Genomic DNA, 14,954 nt, shown 5'->3' with positions numbered 1-14,954 from the left:
GGACTTTATGCAGCTTGCGGTGCACTTTGCATTGCAGCTGCACACTGAACTGTGGGGCCCCTAGCAGCAGGGGGGCCCAGGGTAATGTACCCCCTGTGACTCCCCCTTAATCCGGCTCTGACTGCAGTGTCAGACAGGATGGCAGATTTAAAAAATAGTCCCCAAACAGCACATGATGCAAAGAAAAAAAGAGGTGCAATGAGGTAGCTGTGTGACTAAGCTAAGCGACCCAAGTGGCCGACACAAACACCTGGCCCATCTAGGAGTGGCACTGCAGTTTTCTAGCGAGAGGATGAGTGCTTCCATCCTCATGTGAATCTGAACCACTAGCCATGAACATAGGCCAGGGCCTCAGCCGTTCCTTGCCACTCCGTGTCGTAAATGGCATATTTGGCAAGTTTACTCTTCTCATCAGACGCTTTTAATTTAGATTTTTGGGTCATTTTACTGAACTTTTGTTTTTTGGATTTTACATGCTCTCTACTATGACATTGGGCATCGGCCTTGGCAGACGACGTTGATGGCATTTCATCGTCTCGGCCATGACTAGTGGCAGCAGCTTCAGCACGAGGTGGAAGTGGATCTTGATCTTTCCCTATTTTACCCTCCACATTTTTGTTCTCCATTTTTTAATGTGTGGAATTATATGCCAGTAATATATCAATAGCAATGGCCTACTGTACCGTACTGCTATATATTATATACTGGTGGTCAGCAAAATTATGCACTGTCCTCCTACTATATATACTGCGCACAACTTAAATGCACCACAGGTATGGATGGATAGTATACTTGACGACACAGAGGTAGGTAGAGCAGTGGACTACTGTACTGTACTGCTATATATTATATACTGGTGGTCAGCAAAATTATGCACTGTCCTCCTACTATATATACTGCGCACAACTTAAATGCACCACAGGTATGGATGGATAGTTTACTTGACGACACAGAGGTAGGTAGAGCAGTAGCCTACTGTACCGTACTGCTATATATTATATACTGGTGGTCAGCAAAATTATGCACTGTCCTCCTGCTATATATACTGCGCACAACTTAAATGCACCACAGGTATGGATGGATAGTATACTTGACGACACAGAGGTAGGTAGAGCAGTGGCCTACTGTACCGTACTGCTATATATTATATACTGGTGGTCAGCAAAATTATGCACTGTCCTCCTATTATATATACTGCGCACAACTAAAATACACCACAGGTATGGATGGATAGTATACTTGACGACACAGAGCTACGTAGAGCAGTGGACTACTGTACCGTACTGATATAATACTGGTGGTCACTGGTCAGCAAAATTCTGCACTGTCCTCCTACTATATACTACAATGCAGCACAAATATGGAGCGTTTTTCAGGCAGAGAACGTAGATATTTTCAGCACACTGAGCACAGATATTTGCAAGCACACTGAGCACAGATATTTGCAGCACACTGAGCAGATATTTGCAGCACACTGAGCACAGATATTTGCAGCACACTGAACACAACTGAGAGAACGCTGCACGTACTCTCCCTATCATCTCCAATGCACGAGTGAAAATAGCGGCGACGCGCGGCTTCTTATATAGAATACGAATCTCGCGAGAATCCGACAGCGGGATGATGACATTCAGGCGCGCTCGGGTTAACCGAGCAAGGCGGGACGATCCGAGTCTGCCTCGGAACCATGTAAAATGGGTGAAGTTTGGGGGGGTTCGGATTCCGAGGAACCGAACCCGCTCATCACTAGATATAAGTAAATGTAAGTTCATATACAATTGAAACAAGGAGAATACAAGTACAGGTTTAAGCCAAATTTTCTGATGTTACTAAATGCTGTAATATCATACACCTGATACACACTAATCACTGTACACAGGTCACATAATGTCACACACTTGATCATACCTCCCAACTTTAGGGCTGGAGAAAGAAGGACTCTTGGTGCGGCGCAGCAAAGGGCGTGTGGCTTCGCGGGAGTGCCGCAATCGCGAGCCATGCACCCGTTTTCGTCACTGAGGGGACATGCCCAGTGCTCTATGAGCTGCTGGCATGCCCCCTCTCCCTCTGTCTCCTGTGAATAGATGCTGTGCGCATGCAAGTGAGTGACAGCCTCCCAACTGCCCCCCCCAATGCGGGACACTGCGGCCCACGGATGGGACTGCGGAACAGTACCCAAAAAATGGGACTGTCCTGCGAAAATCGTGACAGTTGGAAGGTATGCACACTAATCACTGTACACAGATCACACCATATCAAGGGCGTCAGAACATTTATAATTTATAGGTTGGAGGGGCAAGTTAGAGCATCAGATTGGCGCCACTGAGGGCGGGGCCACCGGGAGGAGGAGACAGAACTACGGGAACGAAATGGAGGCAGCACCACGGTCAGGAGAGTGTCAAGGATAGAAAGTGGTAGAGAGAGAGAGACGTGTCAGGGAGAGAGGGAGAGGGTCAGGTAGAGAGAGAGTGTCATGGAGAGATAAAGAGTGTCAGGGAGTGAGAGGAACAAGAGGACAGAGAGTGTTAAGGGCCCTACACACTTGCCGATGCATTCAATTTGGACTATGATCGATCTGAATGATGATCGATCATCGTCCAAATTGACCAGCATTGCAAAGCGACGGAGAACCAACGATGAACGACCTTGGGGCCGCACATTGGCCCTCATTCCGAGTTGTTCGCTCGCTAGCTGCTTTTAGCAGCATTGCACACGCTAAACTGCCGCCCTCTGGGAGTGTATCTTAGCTTAGCAGAAGTGCGAACGAAAGATTAGCAGAATTGCGAATAGAAATTTCTTAGCAGTTTCTGAGTAGCTCCAGACTTACTCAGCCATTGCGACCAGCTCAGTCCTTTTCGTTCCTGGTTTGACGTGACAAACACATCCAGCGTTTGCCCAACCACTCCCCCGTTTCTCCAGCCACTCCTGCGTTTTGCAACTCGAACGCCTGCGTTTTTCCACACACTCCCATAAAACTACCAGTTTCCGCCCAGAAACACCCACTTCCTGTCAATCACACTACGATCAGCACAGCGATGAAAAAACTTAGTTACGCCGTGAGTAAATTCGACTAATCGCTCCGTAGCGAAAAAAAATAATGAGCGAACAACTCGGAATGACCCCCATTGTTCATCGTTGGTGCATACACACTGAGCGATATGAACGATTTCTTATTCATTACTGAACGAGATCGTTCATATCGCCGCACACATAGGCAAGTGTGTAGGTCCCTTTAGGGAGAGAGAGGAGCAAGAGGAGAGAGTGTTAGGGCGAGAGAGGGAGTGGAGCGAGCGGGAAGACACTACTTGATTTCACAGCTGCAAGCCATGGGGTGTCTTTCAAAACTTATTGCAATTGACCGCACAACGCTCCTCCTGTACATCAGCCGGTGCCGGTACATCAGCCCGACGCCTCTACACCATATCACATACCTGATACACACTGATCACTGTACACAGGTTACACCATATCACACACCTGATACACAGTGATCACTGTACACAAGTAACACCTTATCACACCTGATACACACTAATCACTGTACACAGGTCACACTATAGCACACCTGATACACACTAATCACTGTACACAGGTCACACTATATCACACCTGATACACACTAATCACTGTACACAGGTCACACTATCACACCTGATACACACTAATCACTGTACACAGGTCACACTATATCACACCTGATACACAATGATCACCGTACACAGGTCACACTATATCACACCTGATACACACTAATCACTGTACACAGGTCACACTATATCACACCTGATACACAATGATCACCATACACAGGTCATACTATATCACACCTGATACACACTAATCACTGTACACACGTCACACTATATCACACCTGATACACACTAATCACTGTACACAGGTCACACTATATCACACCTGATACACACTAATCACTGTACACAGGTCACACTATATCACACCTGATACACAATGATCACCGTACACAGGTCACACTATATCACACCTGATACACACTAATCACTGTACACAGGTCACACTATATCACACCTGATACACACTAATAACTATACACAGGTCACACCTTATCACACCAGATACACAATGATCACTGTACACAGGTCACACCTTATCACACCAGATACACAATGATCACTGTACACAGCACCACGACTGGGACACACTCCGCAGCCTCAGCTATCAATCAAATATTTAATTTTATTTCTTTTTTAACTTCCCCCTTGATGCTGGACATACCCACTATCTGGAAAGTCTTGGGGGGAGGTGCTGCTGCCATGGCCCATGGCTAGACCTTACACTGGTGCTGCCCATGTGGGGCCACTAGTACAAATTTTTCCAGGGCCGCTTTTTGTTCCCAATCCGCCCCTGCCCTCATGGGTACCACTGAAAACACCCTCACACATGCCAGTTGTAGCCAAGCCTGTACTAAGGATAAGCTGCCTGTAGCTACCATATATGCACATCAGTAAATTACCTGACAGTAGAGGGAAGCAGCTATTAGTATGATACCGTAAGAATTGCTCCCCTCTGACACTAATGCAGCACACAATAACCCACAACAGACGTGTACCCTTTACTATAAGGGATGTTTCAATGTACTGCTCTATTAACCCAAGGGCACGTGGTTAATGTGAATGTCAAGATTAATTCAACCTCTTATCCATCATGTGTGAGGAGTGAGAGGGAATTAGATCAGAACTGATATGCAGTAGCTGCAGAAGTACTTTGCATGGAAACAGGGAAGTGACGACTGGGCTGTGGGTATGGCTGGGGCACATTGTGGCTGTGTGGTTGGGAACCTGGACTGATACTGACTGCTCAGGTTGTGAAAACAGTAAAAATATCACTTCACGTTCAACATACAGCACTACCGTACTACCATGCTACAGCCTCCCCCATTCACTCATCTAATGTACAGCACTACCAAACTACCATGCTACAGCCACCCCCATTCACTCATCTAATGTACAGCACTACCGTACTACCATGCTACAGCCACCCCCATTCACTCATCTAATGTACAGCACTACCGTACTACCATGCTACAGCCACCCCCATTCACTCATCTAATGTACAGCACTACCGTACTACCATGCTACAGCCACCCCCATTCACTCATCTAATGTACAGCACTACCATGCTACAGCCACCCCCATTCACTCATCTAATGTACAGCACTACCGTACTACCATGCTACAGCCTCCCCCATTCACTCATCTAATGTACAGCACTACCGTACTACCATGCTACAGCCTCCCCCATTCACTCATCTAATGTACAGCACTACCGTACTACCATGCTACAGCCACCCCCATTCACTCATCTAATGTACAGCACTACCGTACTACCATGCTACAGCCAACCCCATTCACTCATCTAATGTACAGCACTACCGTGCTACCATGCTACAGCCACCCCCATTCACTCCTCTAATGTACAGCACTACCGTACTACCATGCTACAGCCACCCCCATTCACTCATCTAATGTACAGCACTACCGTACTACCATGCTACAGCCTCCCCCATTCACTCATCTAATGTACAGCACTACCGTACTACCATGCTACAGCCACCCCCATTCACTCATCTAATGTACAGCACTACCGTACTACCATGCTACAGCCACCCCCATTCACTCATCTAATGTACAGCACTACCGTACAACCATGCTACAGCCACCCCAATTCACTCATCTAATGTACAGCACTACCGTATTACCATGCTACAGCCACCCCCATTCACTCATCTAATGTACAGCACTACCGTACTACCATGCTACAGCCACCCCCATTCACTCATCTAATGTACAGCACTACCGTACTACCATGCTACAGCCACCCCCATTCACTCATCTAATGAACAGCACTACCGTACTACCATGCTACAGCCACCCCCATTCACTCATCTAATGTACAGCACTACCGTACTACCATGCTACAGCCTCCCCCATTCACTCATCTAATGTACAGCACTACCGTACTACCATGCTACAGCCTCCCCCATTCACTCATCTAATGTACAGCACTACCGTACTACCATGCTACAGCCACCCCCATTCACTCATCTAATGTACAGCACTACCGTACTACCATGCTACAGCCACCCCCATTCACTCATCTAATGTACAGCACTACCGTACTACCATGCTACAGCCTCCCCCATTCACTCATCTAATGTACAGCACTACTGTACTACCATGCTACAGCCACCCCCATTCACTAATCTAATGTACAGCACTACCGTACTACCATGCCCCAGCCACCCCCATTCACTCATCTAATGTACAGCACTACCGTACTACCATGCAGCACTACCGTACTACCATGCTACAGCCACCCCCATTCAATCATCTAATGTACAGCACTACTGTACTACCATGCTACAGCCACCCCCATTCACTCATCTAATGTACAGCACTACCGTACTACCATGCTACAGCCACCCCCATTCACTCATCTAATGTACAGCACTACCGTACTACCATGCTACAGCCACCCCCATTCACTCATCTAATGTACAGCACTACCGTACTACCATGCTACAGCCTCCCCCATTCACTCATCTAATGTACAGCACTACCGTACTACCATGCTACAGCCTCCCCCATTCACTCATCTAATGTACAGCACTACTGTACTACCATGCTACAGCCTCCCCCATTCACTCATCTAATGTACAGCATACCGTACTACCATGTTACAGCCACCCCCATTCACTCATCTAATGTACAGCACTACCGTACTGCCATGCTACAGCCTCCCCCATTCACTCATCTAATGTACAGCACTACCGTGCTACCATGCTACAGCCTCCCCCATTCACTCATCTAATGTACAGCATACCGTACTACCATGCTACAGCCACCTCCATTCACTCATCTAATGTACAGCACTACCGTACTACCATGCTACAGCCACCCCCATTCACTCATCTAATGTACAGCACTACCGTACTACCATGCTACAGCCACCCCCATTCACTCATCTAATGTACAGCACTACCGTACTACCATGCTACAGCCTCCCCCATTCACTCATCTAATGTACAGCACTACCGTACTACCATGCTACAGCCTCCCCCATTCACTCATCTAATGTACAGCACTACTGTACTACCATGCTACAGCCTCCCCCATTCACTCATCTAATGTACAGCATACCGTACTACCATGTTACAGCCACCCCCATTCACTCATCTAATGTACAGCACTACCGTACTGCCATGCTACAGCCTCCCCCATTCACTCATCTAATGTACAGCACTACCGTGCTACCATGCTACAGCCTCCCCCATTCACTCATCTAATGTACAGCATACCGTACTACCATGCTACAGCCACCCCCATTCACTCATCTAATGTACAGCACTACCATGCTACAGCCACCCCCATTCACTCATCTAATGTACAGCACTACCGTACTACCATGCTACAGCCACCCCCATTCACTCATCTAATGTACAGCACTACTGTACTACCATGCTACAGCCACCCCCATTCACTAATCTAATGTAAAGCACTACCGTACTACCATGCCCCAGCCACCACCATTCACTCATCTAATGTACAGCACTACCGTACTACCATGCAGCACTACCGTACTACCATGCTACAGCCACCCCCATTCACTCATCTAATGTACAGCACTACTGTACTACCATGCTACAGCCACCCCATTCACTCATCTAATGTACAGCACTACCGTACTACCATGCTACAGCCACCCCCATTCACTCATCTAATGTACAGCACTACCGTACTACCATGCTACAGCCTCCCCCATTCACTCATCTAATGTACAGCACTACTGTACTACCATGCTACAGCCTCCCCCATTCACTCATCTAATGTACAGCATACCGTACTACCATGCTACAGCCACCCCCATTCACTCATCTAATGTACAGCACTACCGTACTACCATGCTACAGCCTCCCCCATTCACTCATCTAATGTACAGCACTACTGTACTACCATGCTACAGCCTCCCCCATTCACTCATCTAATGTACAGCATACCGTGCTACCATGCTACAGCCACCTCCATTCACTCATCTAATGTACAGCACTACCGTACTACCATGCTACAGCCACCCCCATTCACTCATCTAATGTACAGCACTACCGTACTACCATGCTACAGCCACCCCCATTCACTCATCTAATGTACAGCACTACCATGCTACAGCCACCCCCATTCACTCATCTAATGTACAGCACTACCGTACTACCATGCTACAGCCACCCCCATTCACTCAGCTAATGTACAGCACTACCGTACTACCATGCTACAGCCACCCCCATTCACTCATCTAATGTACAGCACTACCGTACTACCATGCTACAGCCACCCCCATTCACTCATCTAATGTACAGCACTACCGTACTACCATGCTACAGCCACCCCCATTCACTCATCTAATGTACAGCACTACCGTACTACCATGCTACAGCCTCCCCCATTCACTCATCTAATGTACAGCACTACCGTACTACCATGCTACAGCCTCCCCCATTCACTCATCTAATGTACAGCACTACTGTACTACCATGCTACAGCCTCCCCCATTCACTCATCTAATGTACAGCATACCGTACTACCATGTTACAGCCACCCCCATTCACTCATCTAATGTACAGCACTACCGTACTGCCATGCTACAGCCTCCCCCATTCACTCATCTAATGTACAGCACTACCGTACTACCATGCTACAGCCTCCCCCATTCACTCATCTAATGTACAGCATACCGTACTACCATGCTACAGCCACCTCCATTCACTCATCTAATGTACAGCACTACCGTACTACCATGCTACAGCCACCCCATTCACTCATCTAATGTACAGCACAACCATGCTACAGCCACCCCCATTCACTCATCTAATGTACAGCACTACCGTACTACCATGCTACAGCCACCCCCATTCACTAATCTAATGTAAAGCACTACCGTACTACCATGCCCCAGCCACCCCCATTCACTCATCTAATGTACAGCACTACCGTACTACCATGCAGCACTACCGTACTACCATGCTACAGCCACCCCCATTCAATCATCTAATGTACAGCACTACTGTACTACCATGCTACAGCCATCCCCATTCACTCATCTAATGTACAGCACTACCGTACTACCATGCTACAGCCTCCCCCATTCACTCATCTAATGTACAGCACTACTGTACTACCATGCTACAGCCTCCCCCATTCACTCATCTAATGTACAGCATACCGTGCTACCATGCTACAGCCACCTCCATTCACTCATCTAATGTACAGCACTACCGTACTACCATGCTACAGCCACCCCCATTCACTCATCTAATGTACAGCACTACCGTACTACCATGCTACAGCCACCCCCATTCACTCATCTAATGTACAGCACTACCATGCTACAGCCACCCCCATTCACTCATCTAATGTACAGCACTACCGTACTACCATGCTACAGCCACCCCCATTCACTCATCTAATGTACAGCACTACCGTACTACCATGCTACAGCCACCCCCATTCACTCATCTAATGTACAGCACTACCGTACTACCATGCTACAGCCACCCCCATTCACTCATCTAATGTACAGCACTACCGTACTACCATGCTACAGCCACCCCCATTCACTCATCTAATGTACAGCACTACCGTACTACCATGCTACAGCCTCCCCCATTCACTCATCTAATGTACAGCACTACCGTACTACCATGCTACAGCCTCCCCCATTCACTCATCTAATGTACAGCACTACTGTACTACCATGCTACAGCCTCCCCCATTCACTCATCTAATGTACAGCATACCGTACTACCATGTTACAGCCACCCCCATTCACTCATCTAATGTACAGCACTACCGTACTGCCATGCTACAGCCTCCCCCATTCACTCATCTAATGTACAGCACTACCGTACTACCATGCTACAGCCTCCCCCATTCACTCATCTAATGTACAGCATACCGTACTACCATGCTACAGCCACCTCCATTCACTCATCTAATGTACAGCACTACCGTACTACCATGCTACAGCCACCCCCATTCACTCATCTAATGTACAGCACAACCATGCTACAGCCACCCCCATTCACTCATCTAATGTACAGCACTACCGTACTACCATGCTACAGCCACCCCCATTCACTAATCTAATGTAAAGCACTACCGTACTACCATGCCCCAGCCACCCCCATTCACTCATCTAATGTACAGCACTACCGTACTACCATGCAGCACTACCGTACTACCATGCTACAGCCACCCCCATTCAATCATCTAATGTACAGCACTACTGTACTACCATGCTACAGCCACCCCCATTCACTCATCTAATGTACAGCACTACCGTACTACCATGCTACAGCCACCCCCATTCACTCATCTAATGTACAGCACTACCGTACTACCATGCTACAGCCACCCCCATTCACTCATCTAATGTACAGCACTACCGTACTACCATGCTACAGCCTCCCCCATTCACTCATCTAATGTACAGCACTACCGTACTACCATGCTACAGCCTCCCCCATTCACTCATCTAATGTACAGCACTACTGTACTACCATGCTACAGCCTCCCCCATTCACTCATCTAATGTACAGCATACCGTACTACCATGTTACAGCCACCCCCATTCACTCATCTAATGTACAGCACTACCGTACTGCCATGCTACAGCCTCCCCCATTCACTCATCTAATGTACAGCACTACCGTGCTACCATGCTACAGCCTCCCCCATTCACTCATCTAATGTACAGCATACCGTACTACCATGCTACAGCCACCTCCATTCACTCATCTAATGTACAGCACTACCGTACTACCATGCTACAGCCACCCCCATTCACTCATCTAATGTACAGCACTACCGTACTACCATGCTACAGCCACCCCCATTCACTCATCTAATGTACAGCACTACCGTACTACCATGCTACAGCCTCCCCCATTCACTCATCTAATGTACAGCACTACCGTACTACCATGCTACAGCCTCCCCCATTCACTCATCTAATGTACAGCACTACTGTACTACCATGCTACAGCCTCCCCCATTCACTCATCTAATGTACAGCATACCGTACTACCATGTTACAGCCACCCCCATTCACTCATCTAATGTACAGCACTACCGTACTGCCATGCTACAGCCTCCCCCATTCACTCATCTAATGTACAGCACTACCGTGCTACCATGCTACAGCCTCCCCCATTCACTCATCTAATGTACAGCATACCGTACTACCATGCTACAGCCACCCCCATTCACTCATCTAATGTACAGCACTACCATGCTACAGCCACCCCCATTCACTCATCTAATGTACAGCACTACCGTACTACCATGCTACAGCCACCCCCATTCACTCATCTAATGTACAGCACTACTGTACTACCATGCTACAGCCACCCCCATTCACTAATCTAATGTAAAGCACTACCGTACTACCATGCCCCAGCCACCACCATTCACTCATCTAATGTACAGCACTACCGTACTACCATGCAGCACTACCGTACTACCATGCTACAGCCACCCCCATTCACTCATCTAATGTACAGCACTACTGTACTACCATGCTACAGCCACCCCATTCACTCATCTAATGTACAGCACTACCGTACTACCATGCTACAGCCACCCCCATTCACTCATCTAATGTACAGCACTACCGTACTACCATGCTACAGCCTCCCCCATTCACTCATCTAATGTACAGCACTACTGTACTACCATGCTACAGCCTCCCCCATTCACTCATCTAATGTACAGCATACCGTACTACCATGCTACAGCCACCTCCATTCACTCATCTAATGTACAGCACTACCGTACTACCATGCTACAGCCACCCCCATTCACTCATCTAATGTACAGCACTACCGTACTACCATGCTACAGCCACCCCCATTCACTCATCTAATGTACAGCACTACCATGCTACAGCCACCCCCATTCACTCATCTAATGTACAGCACTACCGTACTACCATGCTACAGCCACCCCCATTCACTCATCTAATGTACAGCACTACCGTACTACCATGCTACAGCCACCCCCATTCACTCATCTAATGTACAGCACTACCGTACTACCATGCTACAGCCACCCCCATTCACTCATCTAATGTACAGCACTACCGTACTACCATGCTACAGCCACCCCCATTCACTCATCTAATGTACAGCACTACCGTACTACCATGCTACAGCCTCCCCCATTCACTCATCTAATGTACAGCACTACCGTACTACCATGCTACAGCCTCCCCCATTCACTCATCTAATGTACAGCACTACTGTACTACCATGCTACAGCCTCCCCCATTCACTCATCTAATGTACAGCATACCGTACTACCATGTTACAGCCACCCCCATTCACTCATCTAATGTACAGCACTACCGTACTGCCATGCTACAGCCTCCCCCATTCACTCATCTAATGTACAGCACTACCGTACTACCATGCTACAGCCTCCCCCATTCACTCATCTAATGTACAGCATACCGTACTACCATGCTACAGCCACCTCCATTCACTCATCTAATGTACAGCACTACCGTACTACCATGCTACAGCCACCCCCATTCACTCATCTAATGTACAGCACAACCATGCTACAGCCACCCCCATTCACTCATCTAATGTACAGCACTACCGTACTACCATGCTACAGCCACCCCCATTCACTAATCTAATGTAAAGCACTACCGTACTACCATGCCCCAGCCACCCCCATTCACTCATCTAATGTACAGCACTACCGTACTACCATGCAGCACTACCGTACTACCATGCTACAGCCACCCCCATTCACTCATCTAATGTACAGCACTACTGTACTACCATGCTACAGCCACCCCATTCACTCATCTAATGTACAGCACTACCGTACTACCATGCTACAGCCACCCCCATTCACTCATCTAATGTACAGCACTACCGTACTACCATGCTACAGCCTCCCCCATTCACTCATCTAATGTACAGCACTACTGTACTACCATGCTACAGCCTCCCCCATTCACTCATCTAATGTACAGCATACCGTACTACCATGCTACAGCCACCCCCATTCACTCATCTAATGTACAGCACTACCGTACTACCATGCTACAGCCTCCCCCATTCACTCATCTAATGTACAGCACTACTGTACTACCATGCTACAGCCTCCCCCATTCACTCATCTAATGTACAGCATACCGTACTACCATGCTACAGCCACCTCCATTCACTCATCTAATGTACAGCACTACCGTACTACCATGCTACAGCCTCCCCCATTCACTCATCTAATGTACAGCACTACTGTACTACCATGCTACAGCCTCCCCCATTCACTCATCTAATGTACAGCATACCGTACTACCATGTTACAGCCACCCCCATTCACTCATCTAATGTACAGCACTACCGTACTGCCATGCTACAGCCTCCCCCATTCACTCATCTAATGTACAGCACTACCGTGCTACCATGCTACAGCCTCCCCCATTCACTCATCTAATGTACAGCATACCGTACTACCATGCTACAGCCACCTCCATTCACTCATCTAATGTACAGCACTACCGTACTACCATGCTACAGCCACCCCCATTCACTCATCTAATGTACAGCACTACCGTACTACCATGCTACAGCCACCCCCATTCACTCATCTAATGTACAGCACTACCGTACTACCATGCTACAGCCTCCCCCATTCACTCATCTAATGTACAGCACTACCGTACTACCATGCTACAGCCTCCCCCATTCACTCATCTAATGTACAGCACTACTGTACTACCATGCTACAGCCTCCCCCATTCACTCATCTAATGTACAGCATACCGTACTACCATGTTACAGCCACCCCCATTCACTCATCTAATGTACAGCACTACCGTACTGCCATGCTACAGCCTCCCCCATTCACTCATCTAATGTACAGCACTACCGTGCTACCATGCTACAGCCTCCCCCATTCACTCATCTAATGTACAGCATACCGTACTACCATGCTACAGCCACCCCCATTCACTCATCTAATGTACAGCACTACCATGCTACAGCCACCCCCATTCACTCATCTAATGTACAGCACTACCGTACTACCATGCTACAGCCACCCCCATTCACTCATCTAATGTACAGCACTACTGTACTACCATGCTACAGCCACCCCCATTCACTAATCTAATGTAAAGCACTACCGTACTACCATGCCCCAGCCACCACCATTCACTCATCTAATGTACAGCACTACCGTACTACCATGCAGCACTACCGTACTACCATGCTACAGCCACCCCCATTCACTCATCTAATGTACAGCACTACTGTACTACCATGCTACAGCCACCCCATTCACTCATCTAATGTACAGCACTACCGTACTACCATGCTACAGCCACCCCCATTCACTCATCTAATGTACAGCACTACCGTACTACCATGCTACAGCCTCCCCCATTCACTCATCTAATGTACAGCACTACTGTACTACCATGCTACAGCCTCCCCCATTCACTCATCTAATGTACAGCATACCGTACTACCATGCTACAGCCACCCCATTCACTCATCTAATGTACAGCACTACCGTACTACCATGCTACAGCCTCCCCCATTCACTCATCTAATGTACAGCACTACTGTACTACCATGCTACAGCCTCCCCCATTCACTCATCTAATGTACAGCATACCGTGCTACCATGCTACAGCCACCTCCATTCACTCATCTAATGTACAGCACTACCGTACTACCATGCTACAGCCACCCCCATTCACTCATCTAATGTACAGCACTACCGTACTACCATGCTACAGCCACCCCCATTCACTCATCTAATGTACAGCACTACCATGCTACAGCCACCCCCATTCACTCATCTAATGTACAGCACTACCGTACTACCATGCTACAGCCA

The 14,954-nt window shown here is 47.9% G+C and overlaps 1 protein-coding gene across 2 annotated transcripts in view; it reads right to left on the bottom strand.

Moving 5' to 3' along the window:
* PRR36 (proline rich 36) overlaps nt 1–14,954 on the bottom strand; it is a 181,696-nt gene that overhangs the window by 50,701 nt on the left and 116,041 nt on the right. The window lies entirely within an intron of this gene.

Source organism: Pseudophryne corroboree, chromosome 6 (genome assembly GCF_028390025.1).
Source record: "Pseudophryne corroboree isolate aPseCor3 chromosome 6, aPseCor3.hap2, whole genome shotgun sequence".
Taxonomy (NCBI): Eukaryota; Metazoa; Chordata; class Amphibia; order Anura; family Myobatrachidae; genus Pseudophryne; species Pseudophryne corroboree.
Note: the sequence above shows the minus strand (reverse complement) of the source record. Positions and strands in the feature narration are given on the sequence as shown.